The sequence below is a fragment of the Scyliorhinus torazame genome, chromosome 1, assembly GCF_047496885.1.
Source record: "Scyliorhinus torazame isolate Kashiwa2021f chromosome 1, sScyTor2.1, whole genome shotgun sequence".
Classification (NCBI taxonomy): domain Eukaryota; kingdom Metazoa; phylum Chordata; class Chondrichthyes; order Carcharhiniformes; family Scyliorhinidae; genus Scyliorhinus; species Scyliorhinus torazame.
This window is the reverse complement of record NC_092707.1, coordinates 339,174,215-339,195,476: the sequence shown is the minus strand read 5'-3', so window position 1 is coordinate 339,195,476 and position 21,262 is coordinate 339,174,215. Positions and strand designations below refer to the sequence as shown.

General features: G+C 50.9%; 1 protein-coding gene across 2 annotated transcripts in view; it reads right to left on the bottom strand.

Moving 5' to 3' along the window:
• The window catches only part of spata17 (spermatogenesis associated 17), a 627,389-nt gene that overhangs the window by 138,661 nt on the left and 467,466 nt on the right, over window positions 1–21,262 (bottom strand). The window lies entirely within an intron of this gene.

The following is a 21,262-nucleotide window of genomic DNA, read 5'->3' as shown; positions in this document are numbered from 1 at the left end:
TACGTAGGGAAGAGGTGTTGGCAATTCTGGACAGGCTGAAAATAGATAAGTCCCCGGGACCTGATAGGATTTATCCTAGGATTCTCTGGGAGGCCAGGGAAGAGATTGCTGGACCTTTGGCTTTGATTTTTATGTCATCATTGGCTACAGGAGTAGTGCCAGAGGACTGGAGGACAGCAAATGTGGTCCCTTTGTTCAAAAAGGGGAGCAGAGACAACCCCGGCAACTATAGACCGGTGAGCGTCACGTCTGTAGTGGGTAAAGTCTTGGAGGGGATTATAAGAGACAAGATTTATAATCATCTAGATAGGAATTATATGATCAGGGATAGTCAGCATGGCTTTGTGAAGGGTAGGTCATGCCTCACAAACCTTATTGAGTTCTTTGAGAAGGTGACTGAACAGGTAGACGAGGGTAGAGCAGTTGATGTGGTGTATATGCATTTCAGCAAAGCGTTTGATAAGGTTCCCCACGGTAGGCTATTGCAAAAAATACGGAGGCTGGGGATTGAGGGTGATTTAGAGATGTGGATCAGAAATTGGCTAGCTGAAAGAAGACAGAGGGTGGTGGTTGATGGGATATGTTCAGAATGGAGTACAGTCACAAGTGGAGTACCACAAGGATCTGTTCTGGGGCCGTTGCTGTTTGTCATTTTTATCAATGACCTAGAGGAAGGCGCAGAAGGGTGGGTGAGTAAATTTGCAGACGATACTAAAGTCGGTGGTGTTGTCGATAGTGTGGAAGGAAGTAGCAGGTTACAGAGGGATATAGATAAGCTGCAGAGCTGGGCTGAGAGGTGGCAAATGGAGTTTAATGTAGAGAAGTGTGAGGTGATTCACTTTGGAAGGAATAACAGGAATGCGGAATATTTGGCTAATGGTAAAGTTCTTGAAAGTGTGGATGAGCAGAGGGATCTAGGTGTCCATGTACATAGATCCCTGAAAGTTGCCACCCAGGTTGATAGGGTTGTGAAGAAGGCCTATGGAGCGTTGGCCTTTATTGGTAGAGGGATTGAGTTCCGGAGTCGGGAGGTCATGTTGCAGCTGTACAGAACTCTGGTACGGCCGCATTTGGAGTATTGCGTACAGTTCTGGTCACCGCATTATAGGAAGGACGTGGAGGCTTTGGAGCGGGTGCAGAGGAGATTTACCAGGATGTTGCCTGGTATGGAGGGAAAATCTTATGAGGAAAGGCTGATGGACTTGAGGTTGTTTTCGTTGGAGAGAAGAAGGTTAAGAGGAGACTTAATAGAGGCATACAAAATGATCAGGGGGTTGGATAGGGTGGACAGTGAGAGCCTTCTCCCACGGATGGATATGGCTGGCACGAGGGGACATAACTTTAAACTGAGGGGTAATAGATATAGGACAGAGGTCAGAGGTAGGTTCTTTACGCAAAGAGTAGTGAGGCCGTGGAATGCCCTACCTGCTACAGTAGTGAACTCGCCAACATTGAGGGCATTTAAAAGTTTATTGGATAAACATATGGATGATAATGGCATAGTGTAGGTTAGATGGCTTTTGTTTCGGTGTAACATCGTGGGCCGAAGGGCCTGTACTGCGCTGTATTGTTCTATGTTCTATGTTCTAGGTGCATAAGATGCAGGGGATAACGTCCTGCGCAACAATTGAAAAGATGCGTTTGTCGTTTCGTACGCATGGCCCCCCCGAGGTGCTGGTCACGGATAACGGCCCTCCATTCACGAGTGAGGAGTTTGCGAGGTTCACGAAGATGAACGGCATACGCCATATCCGCACTGCCCCTTACCACCCGGCTTAAATGGGTTGGCAGAGCGCGCAGTGCAGACATTCAAAAGAGGCCTATAGAAGCAGTCTTCCGGATCAATGGACACGAGACTGGCTCGCTTTTTGTTTACGTATAGGACCACCCCCCATGCGGTGACTGGGGTAGCTCCCGCAGAACTCCTAATGGGCCGGAGACTTCGCACCCGCCTTAGTATGGTTTTCCCGGACATTGGCGCAAAAGTACGCCGCACACAAGAACGGCAGGGTCAGGGATCTTCTCGGCATCGGCCGATTCGGCAGTTTGCGCCCAGTGACCCAGTGTTCATTCGGAATTTTGCTGGTGGTGCCCAGTGGGTTCCTGGTGTAATCTTTCGCCGAACGGGCCCTATATCTTACCAGGTGCAAGCCCAGGGTCGTCTCCAGCGCAAACATGTAGACCACGTTCGGTCCAGAAGACTATCCCCTCAAAAGATTCCCCGCCCCCGGAGCTAATTTCTACAGCCGCAGAGACCAGAGACAAGGGAAGGTAGTCCTCACAATCTTCCACTGGTGCCTCACTCGAAGCCTGCGCAGGTCGTTACAGAACCGAATGGAGATAGAGACGCTGACATGACGGAGGCAGCAGACTCTGACTCCGAGATGGAGACACAGGATGCATCAGAGGGGGAATCCTCGGGTCCACTGGCCGTGGATGTACAACCGTTGCGCCGTTCATCACGGAAGCACCGGGCTCCGTCTCGTTACACGCCGCCTGATCCAGCGTCGCGTGCAAATGGTGTCCCGCCTGCGGCAAAACGAGTCCGGCATCCTCCTTCGCCAGTGTCTTCGGTGGATTCCTTGGACTTTGGGGGGGGGAGGGATGTTATAACCTGCCTACTTATCATTGGCTGGGGACTAATGACAATCCCACAATCCTGTGGGAGTATGAGCTTCCCCAATGAGGGGGGGCGGAGAAACCATTAGTAAACTCCAAGTATAAATAAAGCTGGCCAGTTTAGGAACCAGCAGGAAGGAGTGTGCAGCAAGGGAAGTTGTTGCTGCTGTTATATATGTACATTATTGTAAATAAATGTTATTACTTTGTATCCTTAAAACTCGTGCTGGATTCTTCGTGGCCCTCACAAAAACAAGTTAATGTTTGAAATCCATCTGACTCTAGTCAAACAGACTCAAAATGTTAACTCTCTTTCTCCCTCCACAGATGGTGGCAGACCTGCTGAGTTTTCCAGCATTTTCTGTTTTTGTTTCAGATTTTCAGCATCCCAGTATTTTGATTTTATTAACATACAAGAGTGTTTGAAAACGACACCATGCAGCAAAATCCAGTTTTTATCAACTGTTATAACCTGCCTGCTTACCATTGGCTGGGGACTAATGACAATCCCACAATCCTGTGGGAGTATGAGCTTCCCCAATGAGGGGGGACGGAGAAACCATTAGTAAACTCCAAGTATAAATAAAGCTGGCCAGTTTAGGAACCAGCAGGAAGGAGTGTGCAGCAAGGTAAGTTGCTGCTGCTGTTATATATATATGTTATTGTAAATAAATGTTATTACTTTATATCCTTAAAACTCGTGCTGGATTCTTCGTGGCCCTCACAAAATCAACCTTTACCATTTGGATTGTGTTCTGAAGTCGTTCTTTTGCTAAGAAGCGTGTTCTATCACTGAGCCTCCTTTGCCAGAACTCAAACAAAGACATGTATTTCTAGTATACAGAGGTATAAATATGACTTGAACCTGTGCTCCCTCCACTTGATAACACTGTATTACTATTAAAACTTGGAGAACACGTTTGCATTAAAAAAGAAAGGAAGGTTTGTAACAGTTGCCAACCAATCAGCACTCTCTTCTCAAACAAAATAAATTGTTGTTTCCTTTAATGTTGTTAATCTTTCCATTTCCTGTTGAGTGCAAGACGAAAAGCTTAAACAGCCAGTTTCTTTTTCCAACAGTACTAAAGTTGTCGCAGTAATCTGCTATTTCTGAACTATAGGCCAGGATTCTCCGGCCCTGCGCCGGGTCGGAGAATCCCCGGGGAGAGGCACGAATCCCGCGACGCCGGCATCCCTATTCTCCGGCGCCATTTTTCGGGCGCCGGTGGGATTACTGCCGCGCGAGTTGGGGGCCGTTGTCAGCGCCCCCCCCCCCCCCCAGCGATTCTCTGGGCCCCGATGGGCCGAGTGGTCGACGGGTTTGGCCCAGTCCCACTTGCGTGGATTACTCACCTCACACACGGCAGGACCTGGAAGGTAAGTGTGCGGGAGCCGTCCTGGAGAGAGGGGGGAGGGGGGGGGGAGGGGGGGGGGCAGGGGGAACCGACTCTCATGGTGGCCTGGCCCGCGATCGGGATCTACCGATCGGCGGGTGGGCTGGTTCCGTGGGGGCCTACTTTACTCCGCGCTGGGCCCCTGTAGGGCTATGTCAAATTGCCCAGGGGCCGGCGCGGAGAAGGGAACCCCCGCTCATGCGCGGAAATTCGCAGGCCATTCGCGCACGTGTGGAAATTCGCAGGCCGTTCGCGCATGTGCGGAAATACGCCGGCCGTTCCGTGCATGCAGCAAACTCGCACGGGCCGTTCTGCACCGGCTGGAGCTGCGGGAACCACTCCGGTGGCAACCTAGCCCCCTAGAAAGGGGAGAATTCCTCACTTTCGGGGGCCGTTGACACCGGAGTGGTTGGCGCCGGTTTTCACGCTGGCGTGGGGACATAGCCCCATTATTGGAGAATCCCGCCCTATTGTTTCCCCTACTTGTCAGCCTTGTCATAATATACACCAGTATCTCATGGTGCAGATACACACACACTGATGGACACACAGCAAGACTAATCAACATACACAACACCGCAGCCAATCACCAGTTAGAGCACACTCACTATATAGACAGAGGGCATCAGAGTTCCCGCTCATTCGGGATGCAGTCTCTCAGAAGGACAGAGCTTACAGCACAGATCTTCACCATGATGCTGAGTGCATAGACTGGTTAGGACAGGCATAGGTCTTTAGTTTAATCTAACATCGTGTTAACCCACAATGAAAGCATGTTCAACAGTTTCTAACTTAATAAAATAGTGTTGTACTATTTTAAGTGTTGGTGGCCTGCATGTGTTCCGCGGATCCAGAGCACCCAACACATCATGGTACCAGTAGTTGAAGGATGTTAGAACTTCTTAGACCTACCTGCAAGTGACCTGCCTTCCACCAGCATACAGCCATCCTGCAAAATGGACAGCGTCTGCCCGCCGCCGCCGCTCCGCATCAGATATAGGGGTATCCTAGGGGCCTACTGGAAGATATTCAAACAACACTTACAGCTCTACCTTGAAGCCACAGACCGGGAAGCTGCCTCAAACACCAGGAAGATCGCTCTCTTCCTATCCAAGGATGGGGAACATGCCATCCACATTTTCAATTCTCTCACCTTTGCTGATGGTGAAGATAAATCAGAATTCAAGACGGTCCTCCTTAAGTTTGACAGTCACTGCGACATCGAGGTGAATGAAGGTTTCGAGCGCTATGTATTCCAACATCGTTTGCAGGGTAAGGGTGAACCTTTTCAGTCCTTTCTCACCCACCTCCGCATCCTTGCCCACCTCCGACTCCATGATACGCGACCAAATCGTTTTCGGTGTTCAGTCGGACCCCCTACGCCAGCAGCTCCTCAAGGTAAAGCAGCTCACCCTAGCGACTGCCATCGAGGCCTGCGTGCTACATGAACACGCCACTAGTCGGTATTCCTACATCCAAGCGGCTGAAACGGCGTGGCAAGGTCCCCACGAGGCAGAACGGGTCCAAGCAATCGAGCTACTCCAGGGCCTCAGCCTGGATGAGGGCGGCCATTTCACGCGCTTTTTGCGGACTCCCGCGCTTGTGCGCACCGAACAAGGGCGACGAACGTACTGCGCAGGCGTGCACCATGTACGGCCGCACTGCGCATGCGCAGTAGCGCAGCGAACGTACTGACGCTACAACGTGCGGCAACTGTGGCTCTGCCCACTTAAAGCGGCAATGTCCTGCCAAATCCCGGCGATGCCTGCGATGTGGCAAACTTGGCCACTATGCTGCTTTATGCAGATCAGCTCAGCCTGCCAACTCTCGTCGATCCAGCCAGCCCCGCAGGGATGTCCGGGCCATTCAATACACGGTCACCGAGCCCGATTCGGACCTGCTACCCGATATTGACACCGAAGACCCGAAGGCGCCTTTTCGAGTCGGTATCATTACAAAAAACAGGGTGTCCCCGAAGCAAAGAAACCAGCCTCTATCGGTATACAGCATCGATCCGGATGATGAGTGGTGTGCCACCCTTACGGTCAGCCAGAATTCGTCGCTCACCTCAGAGACTAAATTTATGAACTTTTCGAATTTCATAGATTATCATAGAATTTACAGTGCAGAAGGAGGCCATTCAGCCCATCAAGTCTGCACCGGCTCTTTGAAAGAGCACCCTACCTAAGTCCACACCTCCACCCTATCCCCATAACCCAGTAACCCCACCCAACACTAAGGGCAATTTTGGACACTAAGGGCAATTTAGCACGGCCAATCCACCTAACCTGCACATCTTTGGACTGTGGGAGGAAACCGGAGTGCCCGGAGGAAACCCACGCACACACGGGGAGAACGTGCAGACTCCACACAGACAGTGACCCAAGCCGGAATCGAACCTGGGACCCTGGAGCTGTGAAGCAATTGTGCTAACCACCATGCTACCGTGCTGCCCATTTATGGACTCTCTGAATTGTTTTGTTGCTTTGTTTGATCGTTTCCCTGGTTTGTATATAGTGTTGATCTCGTTATTCTTGTTGCATACTGATTCTCTGCACCAGGCACCTTCCCATGTAAATAGCTTAGTTCTCATGTACGTAGTCCTGTAAATATGTCTTCGCACCCCACACGTAGTTAGGAACATTCTCACCACACATTATTTATTGCCACACACATACATTTTTTTATAAAGGGGGGGATGTCATAATATACACCAGTATATCATGGTGCAGACACACACTGATGGACACGCAGCAAGACCAATCAACACACGCAACACCGCAGCCAATCACCAGTTAGAGCACACTCACTATATAGTCAGAGGGCATCAGAGTTCCCGCTCATTCGGGATGCAGTCTCTCAGAAGGACAGAGCTTACAGCTTACAGCACAGATCTTCGCCATGTGCTGAATGCATAGACTGGTTAGGACAGGCATAGGTCTTTAGTTTAATCTAACATCGTGTTAACCCACAGTGAAAGTATGTTCAACAGTTTCTAACTTAATAAAATAGTGTTGTACTATTTTAAGTGTTGGTGGCCTGCATGTGTTCCACGGATCCAGAGCACCCAACACATCATCGGCGCGGAGAAGGGAACCCCTGCGCATGTGGGGAAATTCGCAGGCCGTTCCGCGCATGTGCGGAAATACGCCGGCTATTCCGTGCATGCTCAAACTCGCACGGGCCGTTCGGCGCCAGCTGGAGCTGCAGGAACCACTCCGGTGGCAACCTAGCCCCCTAGAAAGGGGAGAATTCCTCATTTTCGGGGGCCATTGACCCCGGAGTGGTTGGCGCTGGTTTTCACGCCGGTGTGGGGACATAGCCCCATTATTGGAGAATCCCGCCCATTGTTTCCCCTACTTGTCAGCCTTATTTTTGAAGAGTGGAGAGCATGTGGGCTGACTACAATTGGAAAAGAACTAGCATGGCATGAGGGTCACATGTTTTTAATATAGCCAAGATTTCACTTTAAAAACTAGACTGTAATGTAGGTACTTCCTTTCCTTATTCGTATGGAACCTAACATCAATAATACACCTGTTATGTATATGACATGAATTGCCATTTTGGGAAGCTGAATTGAATTATGGCAAGTTTTCTTTTTATGTTGTGTCTGCATAATCTAGTCCTTTCATCGCACCCGCCATTCTACTTATGAATCCAAATACCACCATGAAAGTCATGCAAGTGCTGCAGTTTCCACTCACTCCATTAGCACTGATGATGAAGAGATCAGTCTCTCTTTAGAGAGTCATCTGGTATTAATAAAGTTACATTTTGTCTCCAAAGCAAAGCCGCTTAAGGGCATCTAAATGGCAATTTCTGTGCTGGTTGGAATTAAAAATCATTACACAGACATTTTCCCAGCTGAAATATGGTAAACCTGTTTTATTGGGGCTGGGATTTGTGTCAATATACTTTATGGGAAAAGTGCAATGGAAGCATTAGTATTTGACAGGCTTTCTTGAAATAAGTGAAATTAATGGACCTCTTTTCATGTAAGACAAGGCCATGGCACCCCTTTCATGCTGCTTACAGATGGAAAAAAGTCGATACTTTTTTATTACTTGATGTTGACCTACATTCTGCTCTACAAGTGCCGTGCCCACTAATTGGTTTCAGTTGTGAAAAAAAAAGTTTGCCCCAAAGAAATGTGAGAGCAGATAAATCAATCTTTTTAGGAGAGTGCAGTGAGGCAGAGTGCTGGACTAATGATTGTGTTCTATTGACAGAAACTGATGCTTACGTCTGTTCACCCTGCCAAGGGGTGTGAGCCTTTTCATTTTTTATTTATTACTGCTAAGCTCCTATTGAAGAGAACAAAGGTTATTTGAAAAATGATCAGTCATAAACTAGGATTGGTCCAGTCTCCATGGATAGATTTCCATAAACCGAAGGACTGAATCAAAGAATCATCCATTTTAAAAGCTGTTTTGGTGAATTGGACGTAACAGACCCTGCATTTGTTAGCACACCAAAATGGGCATGATTTGAGCAATGCATAAACAACTCCCTATCAGAATGCAAAGGCCCAAAGACATAACTAAATTTGTCTTTGGGCCACAACATAATCATTATTAACATTAATTCAGGCATACTGCAGGTGCTAATCAGGCTGTAGTTCACCTGTTGGGGCCCAATCAAATGTTGGATGGGTCTTGTCATAATATACACCAGAATGTCATGGTGCAGCCACACACTGATGGACACACAGTGGGACCAATCAACATACACAACACCGAAGCCAATCACCAGTGAGAGCACACGCACTATAAAGACAGGGGACATCAGAGTTCCCGCTCATTCGAGTAGCAGCTAGCTAGGAGCACAGAGCTCACAGCCTGCAACACAGACATTCACCATGTGCTGAGTGCATCAACTGGTTAGGACAAGGCAAAGGTCTTTAGGTAAAGCTGGTATCGTATTTACCCACAGTTCAAGCATGTTTAAATAGTTAACCTTTTAATAAAACAGTGTTGCACTACTTCAAGTGTTGGTGACCTGTATGTGACATCATGATACCAGGAGTGGTGGGATACTAGCACTTCTTAGACCTACCTGCAAGTGATCTGCCTTCTGCTAGCATTCCGTCATTCTGCAATGTGGACAACATCAGCCCACCGCCGCCGCTCCGCATCGCCGGCAACCTCGGGCCAACTGGAAGATTTTCAAACAGCGCTTCCAGCTCTACCTCGAAGCCACGGACAGGGAGGGCACCTCGGACACCAGAAAGATTTCTCTTCTCCTCTCCACGGCCGGGGAATATGCCATCCACATTTTCAACTCTCTCACCTTTGCAGATGATGAAGACAAGACGAAGTTCAAGACGGTTCTCCTCAAATTTGACATTCACTGTGTCCTACATGAAAATGCCACCAGTCGGTACTCCCATATACAAACGGCGCGGCAAGGTCCCACGAGGTGGAACGGGTCCAAGTGATTGAACACCTCCAGGGTCTCAGCCTGGATGAGGGCGACCATTATGCGCGCTTTTCGCGGACTCCCGCGCTTGTACGCACCAAACGAGGGGACGGCGACATGGAGGAACGTAATGCGCAGGCACGCACCAAGCAGGACCGCACTGCACATGCGCGGTGGCCCAGCGAACCTGCTGATGTCACGGCGTGTGGCAAATGTGGCTCCGTCCATTTAAAGCGGCAATGCCCCGCAAAATCTCGACAATGCCTACGATGTGGAAGACTTGGCCACTATGCTGCCTGCTGTCGAGCAGCTCAGCCTTCCAATTTATATCGCTTCAGCCAGCATCGCAGGAATGTTCGGGCAATTCAGCCCATGGTCACCGAGTCCGATTCCGACCTCCCACACAGCAGTGACACCGAGGACCCGAAGGCGCCTTTTCGAGTTGGTGTCAGGACGAAAAACAGGCTGTCCCCGAAGCAAAGACACCAGCCGCTGTCGGTATACAGCATCGATCCAGACGGTGAGTGGTGTGCCACCCTGACGGTCAACCGGTCCCAAATACGATTCCATCTGGACACTGGTGCCTCCGCCAATCTCATGGCGTGGTCTGCTTTCCAAAGCCTTTGTGTCAAACCAACCATTCTCCCATCGGCCTGCCAGCTATTGGACTACAATGGCAACATCATTCCTGCTACCGGCTCATGCCAACTCGAAGTGACGCACAAGTCACGAAAAACCATCCTTCCTTTCGAGACCGTGGGCTCCTCAAAGGACTCTCTGCTTGGCGCACAGGCGTGCACTCTCTCTCTCCTGATGACACGTCTGCCTTCCAGGATGCTGACTTCAGGGCGCAAATCAACGCCATCATCGACCAGCACCGCGCCGTCTTCGAAGGCATGGGCACGCTCCCATATACTTACAAGATCATACTCAAACAGAACGCCACGCCTGTGGTACATGCACCTCGCAGAGTCCCAGCACCCTCAAGGACTGCCTCAAGCAGCAGCTGCAGGACCTCCAAGACTAAGGAGTGATCTCCAGAGTTACGGAACCAACCGACTGGGTCAGTTCCATGGTGTGCGTAAAGAAGCCTTCCGGCGAGCTCAGAATCTGCATTGATCCAAAAGATCTGGATCGCAACATAATGAAGGAGCATTACCCAATCCCCAAGCGCAAAGAAAGCACATGAGAGATGGCTCGGGCCAAGCTCTTCACCAAACTTGACGCCTCAAAAGGATTCTGGCAAATTCAACTGGACAGATCCAGCAGGAAGCTGTGTATCTTTAACACCCCTTTTGGCAGATATTGTTACAACAGGATGCCGTTTGGGATCATATCGGCGTCAGAAGTATTCCACAGGATCATGGAACAAATGATGGAAGGCATTGAAGGTGTTCGCGTCTATGTTGACGACATAATCATTTGGTCCACCACCCTGCAGGAGCATATCAGTCGCCTCCAGCGCGTGTTCAAACACATACGAGAGCAGGGCCAACGCCTCAACAGAGCCAAATGCTCCTTCGGCCAGACAGAACTCAAGTTCGTAGTGGACCACATCTCCCAGTTGGGTGTGCGGCCGGATGCGGACAAGGTGGCTGCCATGAAAAAGCCAGAGGACAAGAAGGCGGTGCTCCGATTTCTGGGCATGGTCAACATCCTAGGGAAGTTCATCCCTAACTTTGCCTCTCATACCACAGCTCTCAGGAACCTGGTCAGGAAGATGACAGACTTCCAATGGTTTCCTGCCCACGAGAGCGAATGGACAGAACTTAAAACGAAACTTACCACGGCCCCGGTATTGGCCTTTTTTGATCCAGCAAAAGAGACAAAAATTTTGACCAATGCCAGCCAATCTGGCATTGGGGCAGTGCTCCTGCAACGCGATGAGGCCTCATCATGGGCCCCCGTTGCATATGCGTCACGCGCCATGACCCCCATGGAACAGCGCTACGCGCAGATAGAAAAGGAGTGCCTGGGCCTGTTGACCGGTGTCGTCAAATTTCATGATTATGTGTACGGCCTTCCCCAATTCACCGTCGAGACCAACCATCGCCCGCTGGTCAATATAATACAAAAAGACTTGAACGATATGACGCCTCGCCTCCAGCGCATTCTGCTCAAACTCCGGCGATACGACTTTCAGATCGTATACACCCCGGGCAAAGACCTGATTATAGTCGACGCTCTGTCCAGGGCTGTCAACACCCCGTGTGACCCAGCGGGATTCGTCTGCCAGGTTGACGCCCATGTGGCCTTCGTGGCCTCCAATCAACCGGCCACGGATGAACGCCTCGTCCAAATTTGTCGCGAGACTGCGGCTGACCCCCTGCTACAGCGTGTCATGCGCCACCTAACAGACGGGTGGCTCAAGGGCCAATGCCCACAGTTCTACAATATCAGAGACGATCTGGCGCTAGTTGATGGTGTCCTCCTGAAGCTGGACCACATTGTTATCCCGCACAGCATGCGCCAGCTCATCTTGGAACAGCTACACGAGGGCCATCTTGGCGAGGAGAAGTGCCGCCAACGGGCCCGAGTGGCAGTGTACTGGCCCAGCATCAATGACGACATCGCCAACACAGTGCTCAACTGTCCCACCTGTCAGCGGTTCCAGCCGGCACAAGCACATGAGACCCTACAGCCCCATGAGTTGGTCATGTCCCCTTGGTCCAAGATTGACATCAACCTGTTCCACGTGCTGGGCAGGGACTATGTTCTGATTGTAGACTATTTTTCAAACTACCCGGAGGTGGTACGTTTGCACGACATTACATCGTCTGCAGTCATCCGTGCCTGTAAGGACATCTTTGCTTGTCACGGCATCCCACTCACTGGGATGTCGGACAATGGCCCCTGCTTCGCAAGCCAGGAATGGTCCAACTTTGCCAGGAGGTACAACTTTGTGCATGTGACATCCAGTCCCCTGTACCCCCAATCCAATGGCAAAGCGGAGGAGGATGTCCACAAAGTCAAACGGCTCCTCTGCAAGGCTGCCGATGCGGGATCCGACTTCTGCCTCGCCCTGCTGGCCTATCGCTCGGCCCCACTGTCCACTGGCCTGTCGCCAGCCCAGCTGCTCATGGGTCGCACCCTGAAGACGACGGTGCCGTCCATTCATGTCCCAGACCTCGACCACGTTCCGGTCCTTCAACGAATGCAACTGTCTCGTGCACAGCACAAGGCGGCTCATGACGTCCATGCAGCTGATCTCCCTGCTCTGGCTCCAGATGACAACGTCCGCATCCATCTTCTGGATGGTGGCTGGTCTGAAACCGCTGTGTTTCTTCGGCAGGTGGCTCCCCGCTTGTTCCTGGTTCGTCTACCGGATGGTTCCATTCTGTGCCGTAATCGGCGTGCCCTTCGTCTCGTTCCACACTTGCTACGTGATCCTCCGCTAGTGTCACACCCTCCTGTTGTCCCTGACCTGGAGTATGCAGAGATTCCGGTTACTGTGCATCCTCCTCACTCTGACGCAGTCCAGCTCGCTCCTCAGCTGGTGGCTCCTGACCCACCCTTGAGGCGGTCAACCAGAATTTGTCACCCACCTCAGAGACTTAATTTGTGAACTTTGCACTAATGGACTCTCTGGTCTGTTCTGTTCTTCCGTTTAATCATTCAAGTGGTTTGTATATAGTGTTCATCTCGTTATTTGTGTGATACACTGTTTTTTTCTGCATCAGGCACATTCCCATGTAAATAGCTTAGTTTTATGTACATAGTCCTGTAAATATTTCGCACACATGTCGTCAGGAACATTCACCACACACTATTTATTGTCACGAAGGCACATTTTTTAATATAAAAGGGGGATGTCATAATATACACCAGAATGTCATGGTGCAGACACACACTGATGGACAGACAGTGGGACCAATCAACATACACAACACCGCAGCCAATCACCAGTGAGAGCACATGCACTATAAAGACAGGGGACATCAGAGTTCCCGCTCATTTGAGTAGCAGCTAGCTAGGATCACAGAGCTCACAGCCTGCAACACAGACATTCACCATGTGCTGAGTGCATCAACTGGTTAGGAAAAGGCAAAGGTCATTAGTTAAAGCTGGTATCGTATTTACCCACAGTTCAAGCATGTTTAAATAGTTAACCTGTTAATAAAATAGTGTTGCACTACTTCAAGTGTTGGTGACCTGTATGTGATCCAGAATGCCCAACGCATCAGGTCTGAGGCCCAAAGGTGACTCTGGGAGATCTGTATCCCCAGAGTGCACTCTGCCTAATGTTACAAAAACAGGTCTATCCTAAATATCATCTGGGGGCAAGTGACTTTCTTAAGTGGCCTGAGCTCCTACTTTTTACTAAAGTTAATTCTCACTGTCCTGTACATAATTGTGCAGCAGAGGGACCCAGAAGTATAACAATCTGTTTTCGGCTTTATTTCTATGCTTTTCATGCATGCACTCCTTCAATCTCTCAATGACAGATTGAGTTAACAGTAAGTGAGGCAATGCTTGGCATAACTTCCGAGCTATTTTGTTCAACAAAATATAATTAACAATTAGTATGATGAGAATTATTCAACAGTACAATTTCTGAACGTGTAGCTAGAAAATAAAGAAAACATTTACACCGATCCATCTGTTTTTATTTAACACTAAAGAATGGCACCTCCAAATGTTCCAAAGAGTTCCTGCCGGAATTCCTCACATTAGTGACCTGGCCCAAGCTTCTTCAGCTGGAACACGAATAGTCTTCCCTTAATCATCAGGTCAGAAGCAGGGATATTTGATAATGGTTGCACAGTTTTCAGTACCATTCAGTACTCCTCAGATACTGAAGCAGTCCCTGTCTGCTTGCAGCAAACCTGGACAATATCCAGATTTGGGCTGATAAGTGGCAAGTAACATTCACGCTAGAGAAGTGCCAGGCAATGACCATTTGCAACAAGACAGGATCTAACCACCTCCCCTTGACATTCAACAGCATTACCATCACTGAATCCCCACTATCAACATCCTGCATGACCATTGATCAGAAACTTAAGAATTTGGAAGAATGAGGGGGGGGGGTTCTTATAGAAACAGATAAAATTATGAAGGGAATAGTTAAGATAGAAGCAGGGAGGTTGTTTCCACTGGCGGGTGAAAATAGAACGAGAAGGCATAGCCTAAAAAAAAAGACGGAGCAGATTTAGGACTGAGTTAAGGAGGAACTTGTTCACCCAAAGGGTTATAAATCTATGGCATTCCCTGCCCAGTGAAGCAGTTGAGGCTATTCTTTGAATGTTTTTAAGGCAAAGATAGATAGATTTTTGAACAGTAATGGAATTATGGGTTATGGTGATTGGAGCAGAGTCCACAAAAAGATCAGCCAAGATCTTATTGAATGGCAGAGCAGGCTTGAAGTGCCAGATGACCTATTCCCACTCATAGTTCTTATGTTCTTATGACGAGCCACATAAATGGTTGCAAGAGCAGGTCAGAGGCCGGGAATTCAGCAGCAGGTAACTCACCCCCTCACTCCCCAAAGCATGACCACTATCTGCAAGGCACTAGTCAGGAGAGTGATGGAATATTCTCCACTTGCTTGGATGAGTGCAGCTCCAACAACAATCGAGAAGGTCAACACCCTTGATCAGCCTCCTATCCAGTAGCTTTAACATTCATTCTCTCCACCACAGACATTCAGTGGCAACAGTGCGTACCATCTACAAGATGCACTGCAGATCAACAGTGTGTACCATCTACAAGATGCACTGCAGCAACTCACCAAGACTCTGATGCACGATCAATGACCACTAAAGCGAGGTTGTAGTCCAACTGAAGGTTTTAATAAGCTAGATGTTTCCCCCAGCAGCTCAGGTACAGAAAGAAGGCTGCTGGGGCGGCACGGGCTCTTATACCCCGCCTTGCAGGGCAGAGCTACTATACAGCTTGACCAATAGGAAACATACAATATCTACCAATGGTGTTCCAGCATTACCAGGCACCGTAATACCTCTACACATACTACCACATTCACCCCCTGTTAAAAAAGAGTCCGGCGGGGGTGGTGGCCTGATATTACAACCTGGTAACGTGGTAGAAAGTATAGTTATGGAGGTACTGTAATACCTCCGTACAGCATTTTGTAACTACTGACAGATTCACAATTAACTATATACTTTAAAATGAAGCAATCAGTCGATCGGGGGCCCTGGTCATCCTCTGTGATCGTCGAAGCTTTGGTGGTGACGCCGATGGAGGCACGGGCATCTGTGACTCCGGGAGAGTGGCCTCGAGCTCTGTGGCAGCTTCAACACCCCTAGACGGCGCTGGTGGGGAAAACGGTTGACCTGGGAAGGGAGCGTCTGCGGGGTGTGTCGGTGGGTGGGGGGACCTAGACAGGGCCGGCGGAAGAACCGATCCTCCTGTAAGGTGCACCGGTGGGAGGGAGGGTGGGACTGGTGGCTGGGGTGTGCGTGGGGATCCTGCGGGCGCCAGGTCTCTTAGGGAGACCGTATCTTGTCGGCTGTCGGTGTACGCCACGTAGGCATACTGGGGGTTAGCGTGGAGTAGATGGACCCTCTCGACCAACGGGTCCGACTTGTGCGCCCGCACGTGTTTTCGGAGCAGGATGGGTCTGAGAGCTGCCAGCCAGGTCGGGAGCGAGGTCCCAGAGGAGGACTTCCTGGGGAAGACAAGGAGACATTCGTGAGTTTGGTTGGTCGTGGTACAAAGCAGTGACCGGATGGAGTGGAGGGCATCCGGGAGGACTTCCTGCCAGCGGGAGACTGGGAGATTCCTGGACCGTAGGGCCACTAGGACGGTCTTCCAGACCGTTCCGTTCTCCCTCTCTACCTGTCTGTTACCCCGGGGGTTGTAACTGGTCGTCCTGCTCGAGGCGATGCCCTTGCTGAGCAGGAATTGACGCAGTTCGTCGCTCATAAAAAGAGGACCCCTGATCACTGTGTATGTAAGCGGGGAACCCGAACAGTGCAAAGATGCTATGGAGGGCCTTGATGACGGTGGTTGCGGTCATGTCGGGGCAGGGGATGGCGAATGGGAACCGGGAGTACTCATCAATCACGTTCAGGAAGCACGTGTTGCGGTCGGTGGAGGGGAGGGGACCTTTGAAGTCCATGCTGAGGCGTTCAAAGGGACGGGAAGCCTTTATCAGGTGCGCTTTCTCTGGCTGGTAGAAGTGCGGTTTGCAATCCGCGCAGATTTGGCAGTCCCTGGTGGCTGTCCTGACCTCCTCGATGGAGTAAGGTAGGTTGCGGGTCTTGATAAAGTGGAAAAAGCGAGTGACCCCCCGGGTGGCAGAGGTCCTCGTGGAGGGCTCGGAGGCGGTCCACTTGTGCGTTGGCACATGTGCCGCGGGACAGGGCATCAGGAGGCTCGTTTAGCTTCCTGGGATGATACAAGATCTCGTAGTTGTAGGTGGAGAGTTCGATCCTCCACCACAAGATCTTATCGTTTTTTTATCTTTGTGCATTATCGAACATGAAAGCAACCGACCATTGGTCAGTGAGGAGAGTGAATCTCCTGCCGGCCAGGTAATGCCTCCAATGTCGCACAGCTTCTACTACGGCCTGGACCTCCTTTTCGACTGAGGAGTGGCGGATTTCGGAAGCATGGAGGGTACGTGAGAAGAAGGCCACAGGTTTGCCCGCTTGGTTGAGGGTGGCTGCCAGAGCTACGTCAGACGCGTCGCTCTTGTCCTGGAAGGGGAGGGACTCGTCGATGGCATGCATCGTGGCCTTTGCAATGTCTGCTTTGATGCGGCTGAAGGCCTGGCGGGCCTCTATCGACGGGAAAAACTGTGTATTGGATCAGGGGACGGACCTTGTCCGCATAGTTGGTGACCCACTGGGCATAGTAAGAGAAAAACCCTAGGCAGCGCTTCAGCGCCTTGGAGCAGTGAGGGAGGTGGAACTCAATAAGGTGGCGCATGCGTTCAGGGTCGGGGCCTATAACTCCATTTCGCAACACGTAGCCGAGGATGGCTAGGCGGTCGGTGCTAAACACGCATTTATCCTTGTTATACGTAAGGTTAAGGATCTTTGCGGCCTGGAGAAATTTTCGGAGGTTGGTATCGTGATCCTGCTGGTCGTGGCCGCAGATGTTGAAATTATCGAGATACGGGAATGTTGCCCGTCAACAATTCGGTCCATCTCGCGCTGGAAGACCGAGACCCTGTTAGTGACACCAAAGGGAACCCTTAAGAAGTGGTAGAGCCGCCCATCTGCCTCAAAGGCAGTGTATTTGCGGTCACTAGTGCAGATGGGGAGCTGGTGGTTGGCAGACTTACGATCCACCGTGGAGAAGACCTTGTAATGCGCAATCCTGTTTACCAGGTTGGATATGCGGGGGAGAGGGTACGCGTCCAGCTGCGTAAACCTGTTGATGGTTTGACTGGAGTCGATGACCATCCCATGCTTCTCCCTGGTCTTTACCACCATTACTTGAGCTCTCCAGGGACTGTTGCTAGCTTCAATGACTCCTTCCCTCAGAAGCCTTTGGACCTCTGACCTGATAAAGATCCAATCCTGGGCACTGTACCGTCTGCTCCTGGTGGCGACGGGTTTGCAATCCGGGGTGAGGTTCGCAAACAGGGAAGGCGGATCGACCTTGAGGGTCACGAGGCCGCAGACAGTGAGGGGGGGTATAGGTCCGCCGAATTTGAAAGTAAGACTTTGGAGATTACACTGGAAGTCTAAACTTAGGATTGTGGCCTTACAGAGGCGGGGAAGGACGTTGAGCCGGTAATTTTTAAACTCCCTTCCGTGAGGTTTGCTACACAAAACCCCTTTATCTCTACTGAGTGGGAACCGAAGGCCAGGGAGATTTTTTGATTAACGGGGTGGACGAGGAGAGAACAGCGCTTTACCATGTCGGGGTGTATGAAGCTCTCCGTGCTCCCAGAGTCGATTAAGCAGGACGTCTCGTGCCCGTTGATTAGTACTGTTGTTGTAGCAGTTGAGAGTGTTCGAGGCCGGGACTGGTCCAGGATCACCGAGGCTAATCACAGCAGTTGAGTGTACTCTTCGGGTGGTGTGCGGTCAGCCGAGCTGGGGTCCTGGGAGTCCATCCAAGATGGCGGCTCCCATTGGTCACACATGGCTGGAGGTGCACAAAATGGCGGCGCCCATCCATCGAACATAGCGTGGGACAAGATGGCGGCGCCCGGGGCCTGCAGGTGGCCCTGGAGGAGGAAGGTGGCAGCGCCCGTTGGCCGCACGGCGACCGTGGAGAGGTTTGTGGTGGCGGTCCGCATTCACCACCGGAGACCGCGGCGACCGGACGGGCCTGGCATACCACCACGAAGTGGCCCTTTTTACTGCATCCCTTGCAGGTGGATGCGCGGGCCTACCCGCAAAAGTAGCAGCGGGGCCCCCTGGGGTTGCCAGACCGCCTTGCAGCACAAGCTTGTGGGGGGATGGGAGATGTCTCGGGGTCGGCTGCGGAGGGGTTCCACGCTGCCCATGGGGCTGCCGCGCGGTCGGGAGCGTAAGCGCGGGCGTTTCGGGAGGCCACATCCAGGAAGCCTGCAAGAGCCCGTGCCTCCTTGAGGCCTAGGGTGTCTTATTCCAGCAATCGCTGGCGGGTTTGGGAGGACAGCATACCTGCCACGAAAGCGTCCCGGATCAAGAGTTCTGTGTGATCGCTCGCCGAAGCTTGTGGGCAGCTGCAGTTTCTCCCCAACACCAGGAGTGCACGGTACAATTCTTCTAGCGATTCCCCAGGGATTTGTCGCCTCGTTGCTAGCAGATGTTGGGCGTAGACCTGGTTTACCGGGCGAATATAATGTCCTTTTAGCAGCTCCATTGCTGCATCGAAGTCGTCTGCGTCCTCGATGAGGGTGTAAATTTCCGGGCTCACCCTCGAGTGCAGGACTTGCATTTTCTGTTCTCCCGTGGGTGTGTTTTCGGTCGTTCCGAGATATCCTTTAAAACACGCCAGCCAGTGCTTGATGGTTGCCACTGAGTTCGCCGCGTGGGGGCTGAGTTGCAGACACTCCGGCTTGATTCGGAGCTCTATCCTTTTAAATCTAGCTTATTAAATTGATGCACGATCAATGACCACTAAAGTGAGGTTGTAGTCCAACTGAAGGCCTTAATAAGCTAGATGTTTCCCCCAGCAGCTCAGGTACAGAAAGAAGGCTACTGGGGCGGCATGGGCTCTTATACCCCGCCTTGCAGGGCGGAGCTACCATACAGCTTGACCAATAGGAAACATACAATATCTACCAATGGTGTTCCAGCATTACCAGGTACCGTAATACCTCTACACAGACTACCACAGGCTCTTTTGACAAACCAGTGACCTCTGCCACCTAGAAGGGCAAGGGTGCAGATACATGGGAACACCAACACCTGCAGGTTCCCCACAGAGCCATACGCCATCTTGAATTGGAACTTTATTTTCATTCCCTCACTGTCACTAGGTCAAAATTCTGGAACTTCCCTAACAGCACTGTGGGTTTACTTGCCATCACCACATGGACTTCATGAAAGGCAGCTCCCCAACACCTTCTCAAGGGGAATCAGGGATGGGCAAACAGTGCTGGCCCTGTTAGTGATGCTGACATCCCATGAACATTTTTATAAAAAGTTAAAAATATTCAGCAGGTTAGGCAGCATCTGTGGAGACAGAGGCTTGGATTTTCCAGTCCCAACAGGGGTGGGTGTAATGGCGGGCAGAGTTGAAAATTTGTTTCCCATTGGTGTGAAATGATGGCGGGAATGTGCACTTTTTATACATGGTTCCAAGGGCCCTGGCAAAGGTCCTTGCCTCCCTGCAACATGCATGATTCCAGGGCCATAGACCTGGCCTGGGTGTCCTCCTGAAGATGGGTGCGGGAGGATAGGGGAGGTGTGCACAGGTTTAATGACTCCATTAAGTAGGAATCACAATTAAACCAAATCAGACCTCATTGAAGTGTAAGTGGTGTAAATTTACTGAAGTGTAAGAACATTAACGATTATAGTGCACCTGGACAACCACATGTGAAATCATAACTTTTTAATCTTTCATTCCCTTCCACTCCATTCAGATGCACCCTTCCGCAGCAGAGGCAGCAGAGGTGGCAGCCTGCTGATCAGTTTGCCCTGTTGTCTTGGATGATCTTGGTGGGTGTCCTCTGGAGACCTGAGGCCTGGAGGGCCCCATCTTACTTTGGCTCTCCAGGGACAGTTGGTCCCTCTGCAGTCACCGAGGATAAAGCTGAAAGGGTCACAGGCAAGGGTGATTCCAAAGTGCTAGACTCCATCAGAGAGCCCTGAGGAGAGGGATGTCCAACAGTCACTCCTCTCTTTGGGTGCCAAAAGGCCACTGCCTGACCCGTTGAGGAGAAGGGGCACCTGAAGAAAGGTTGAGGTGTCCCATTCCCCTCTCACACAGCCACTGAAAAATCTCAACTATGGCTACAGCAATGGAGTGCGGGTCTGTGCACTTCTCCGATAGGAACTTGCCATCCTGTTGGACAAGCTTCTCCATGACATTTGCTATCCTCCCGATGGAGACCTCCATGTGCGCGTAGGTCAGAACCACCTCATCAGAGAGCAGATGGATGGACTCCCCTGAATCATGCACCACTCTGTTGAGGACCTCTGTTGCCTCTGCCTGATGTTCCCAAGACTCCCACACAGTCTCCAGCATCTCAAGCAGGGCCAATCCCAGAGGCTCGTCATCAGACTTGGATGTTGCAGGTGCCTCTTCCCCAGCAGTCCTTTGAGTGCCCGTGAGCTTGATTGACCCTGCCTTCTCCTGCTGCAGGCACTGTCTCTGCAGTGGCCACCAGGTTGTGAGACCCTGCCTGAACTTGATCTAGTACCCACCGAGATGTGTGTGTCTGGGCTGGTGAGGGTGCAGGCGACTGTGTG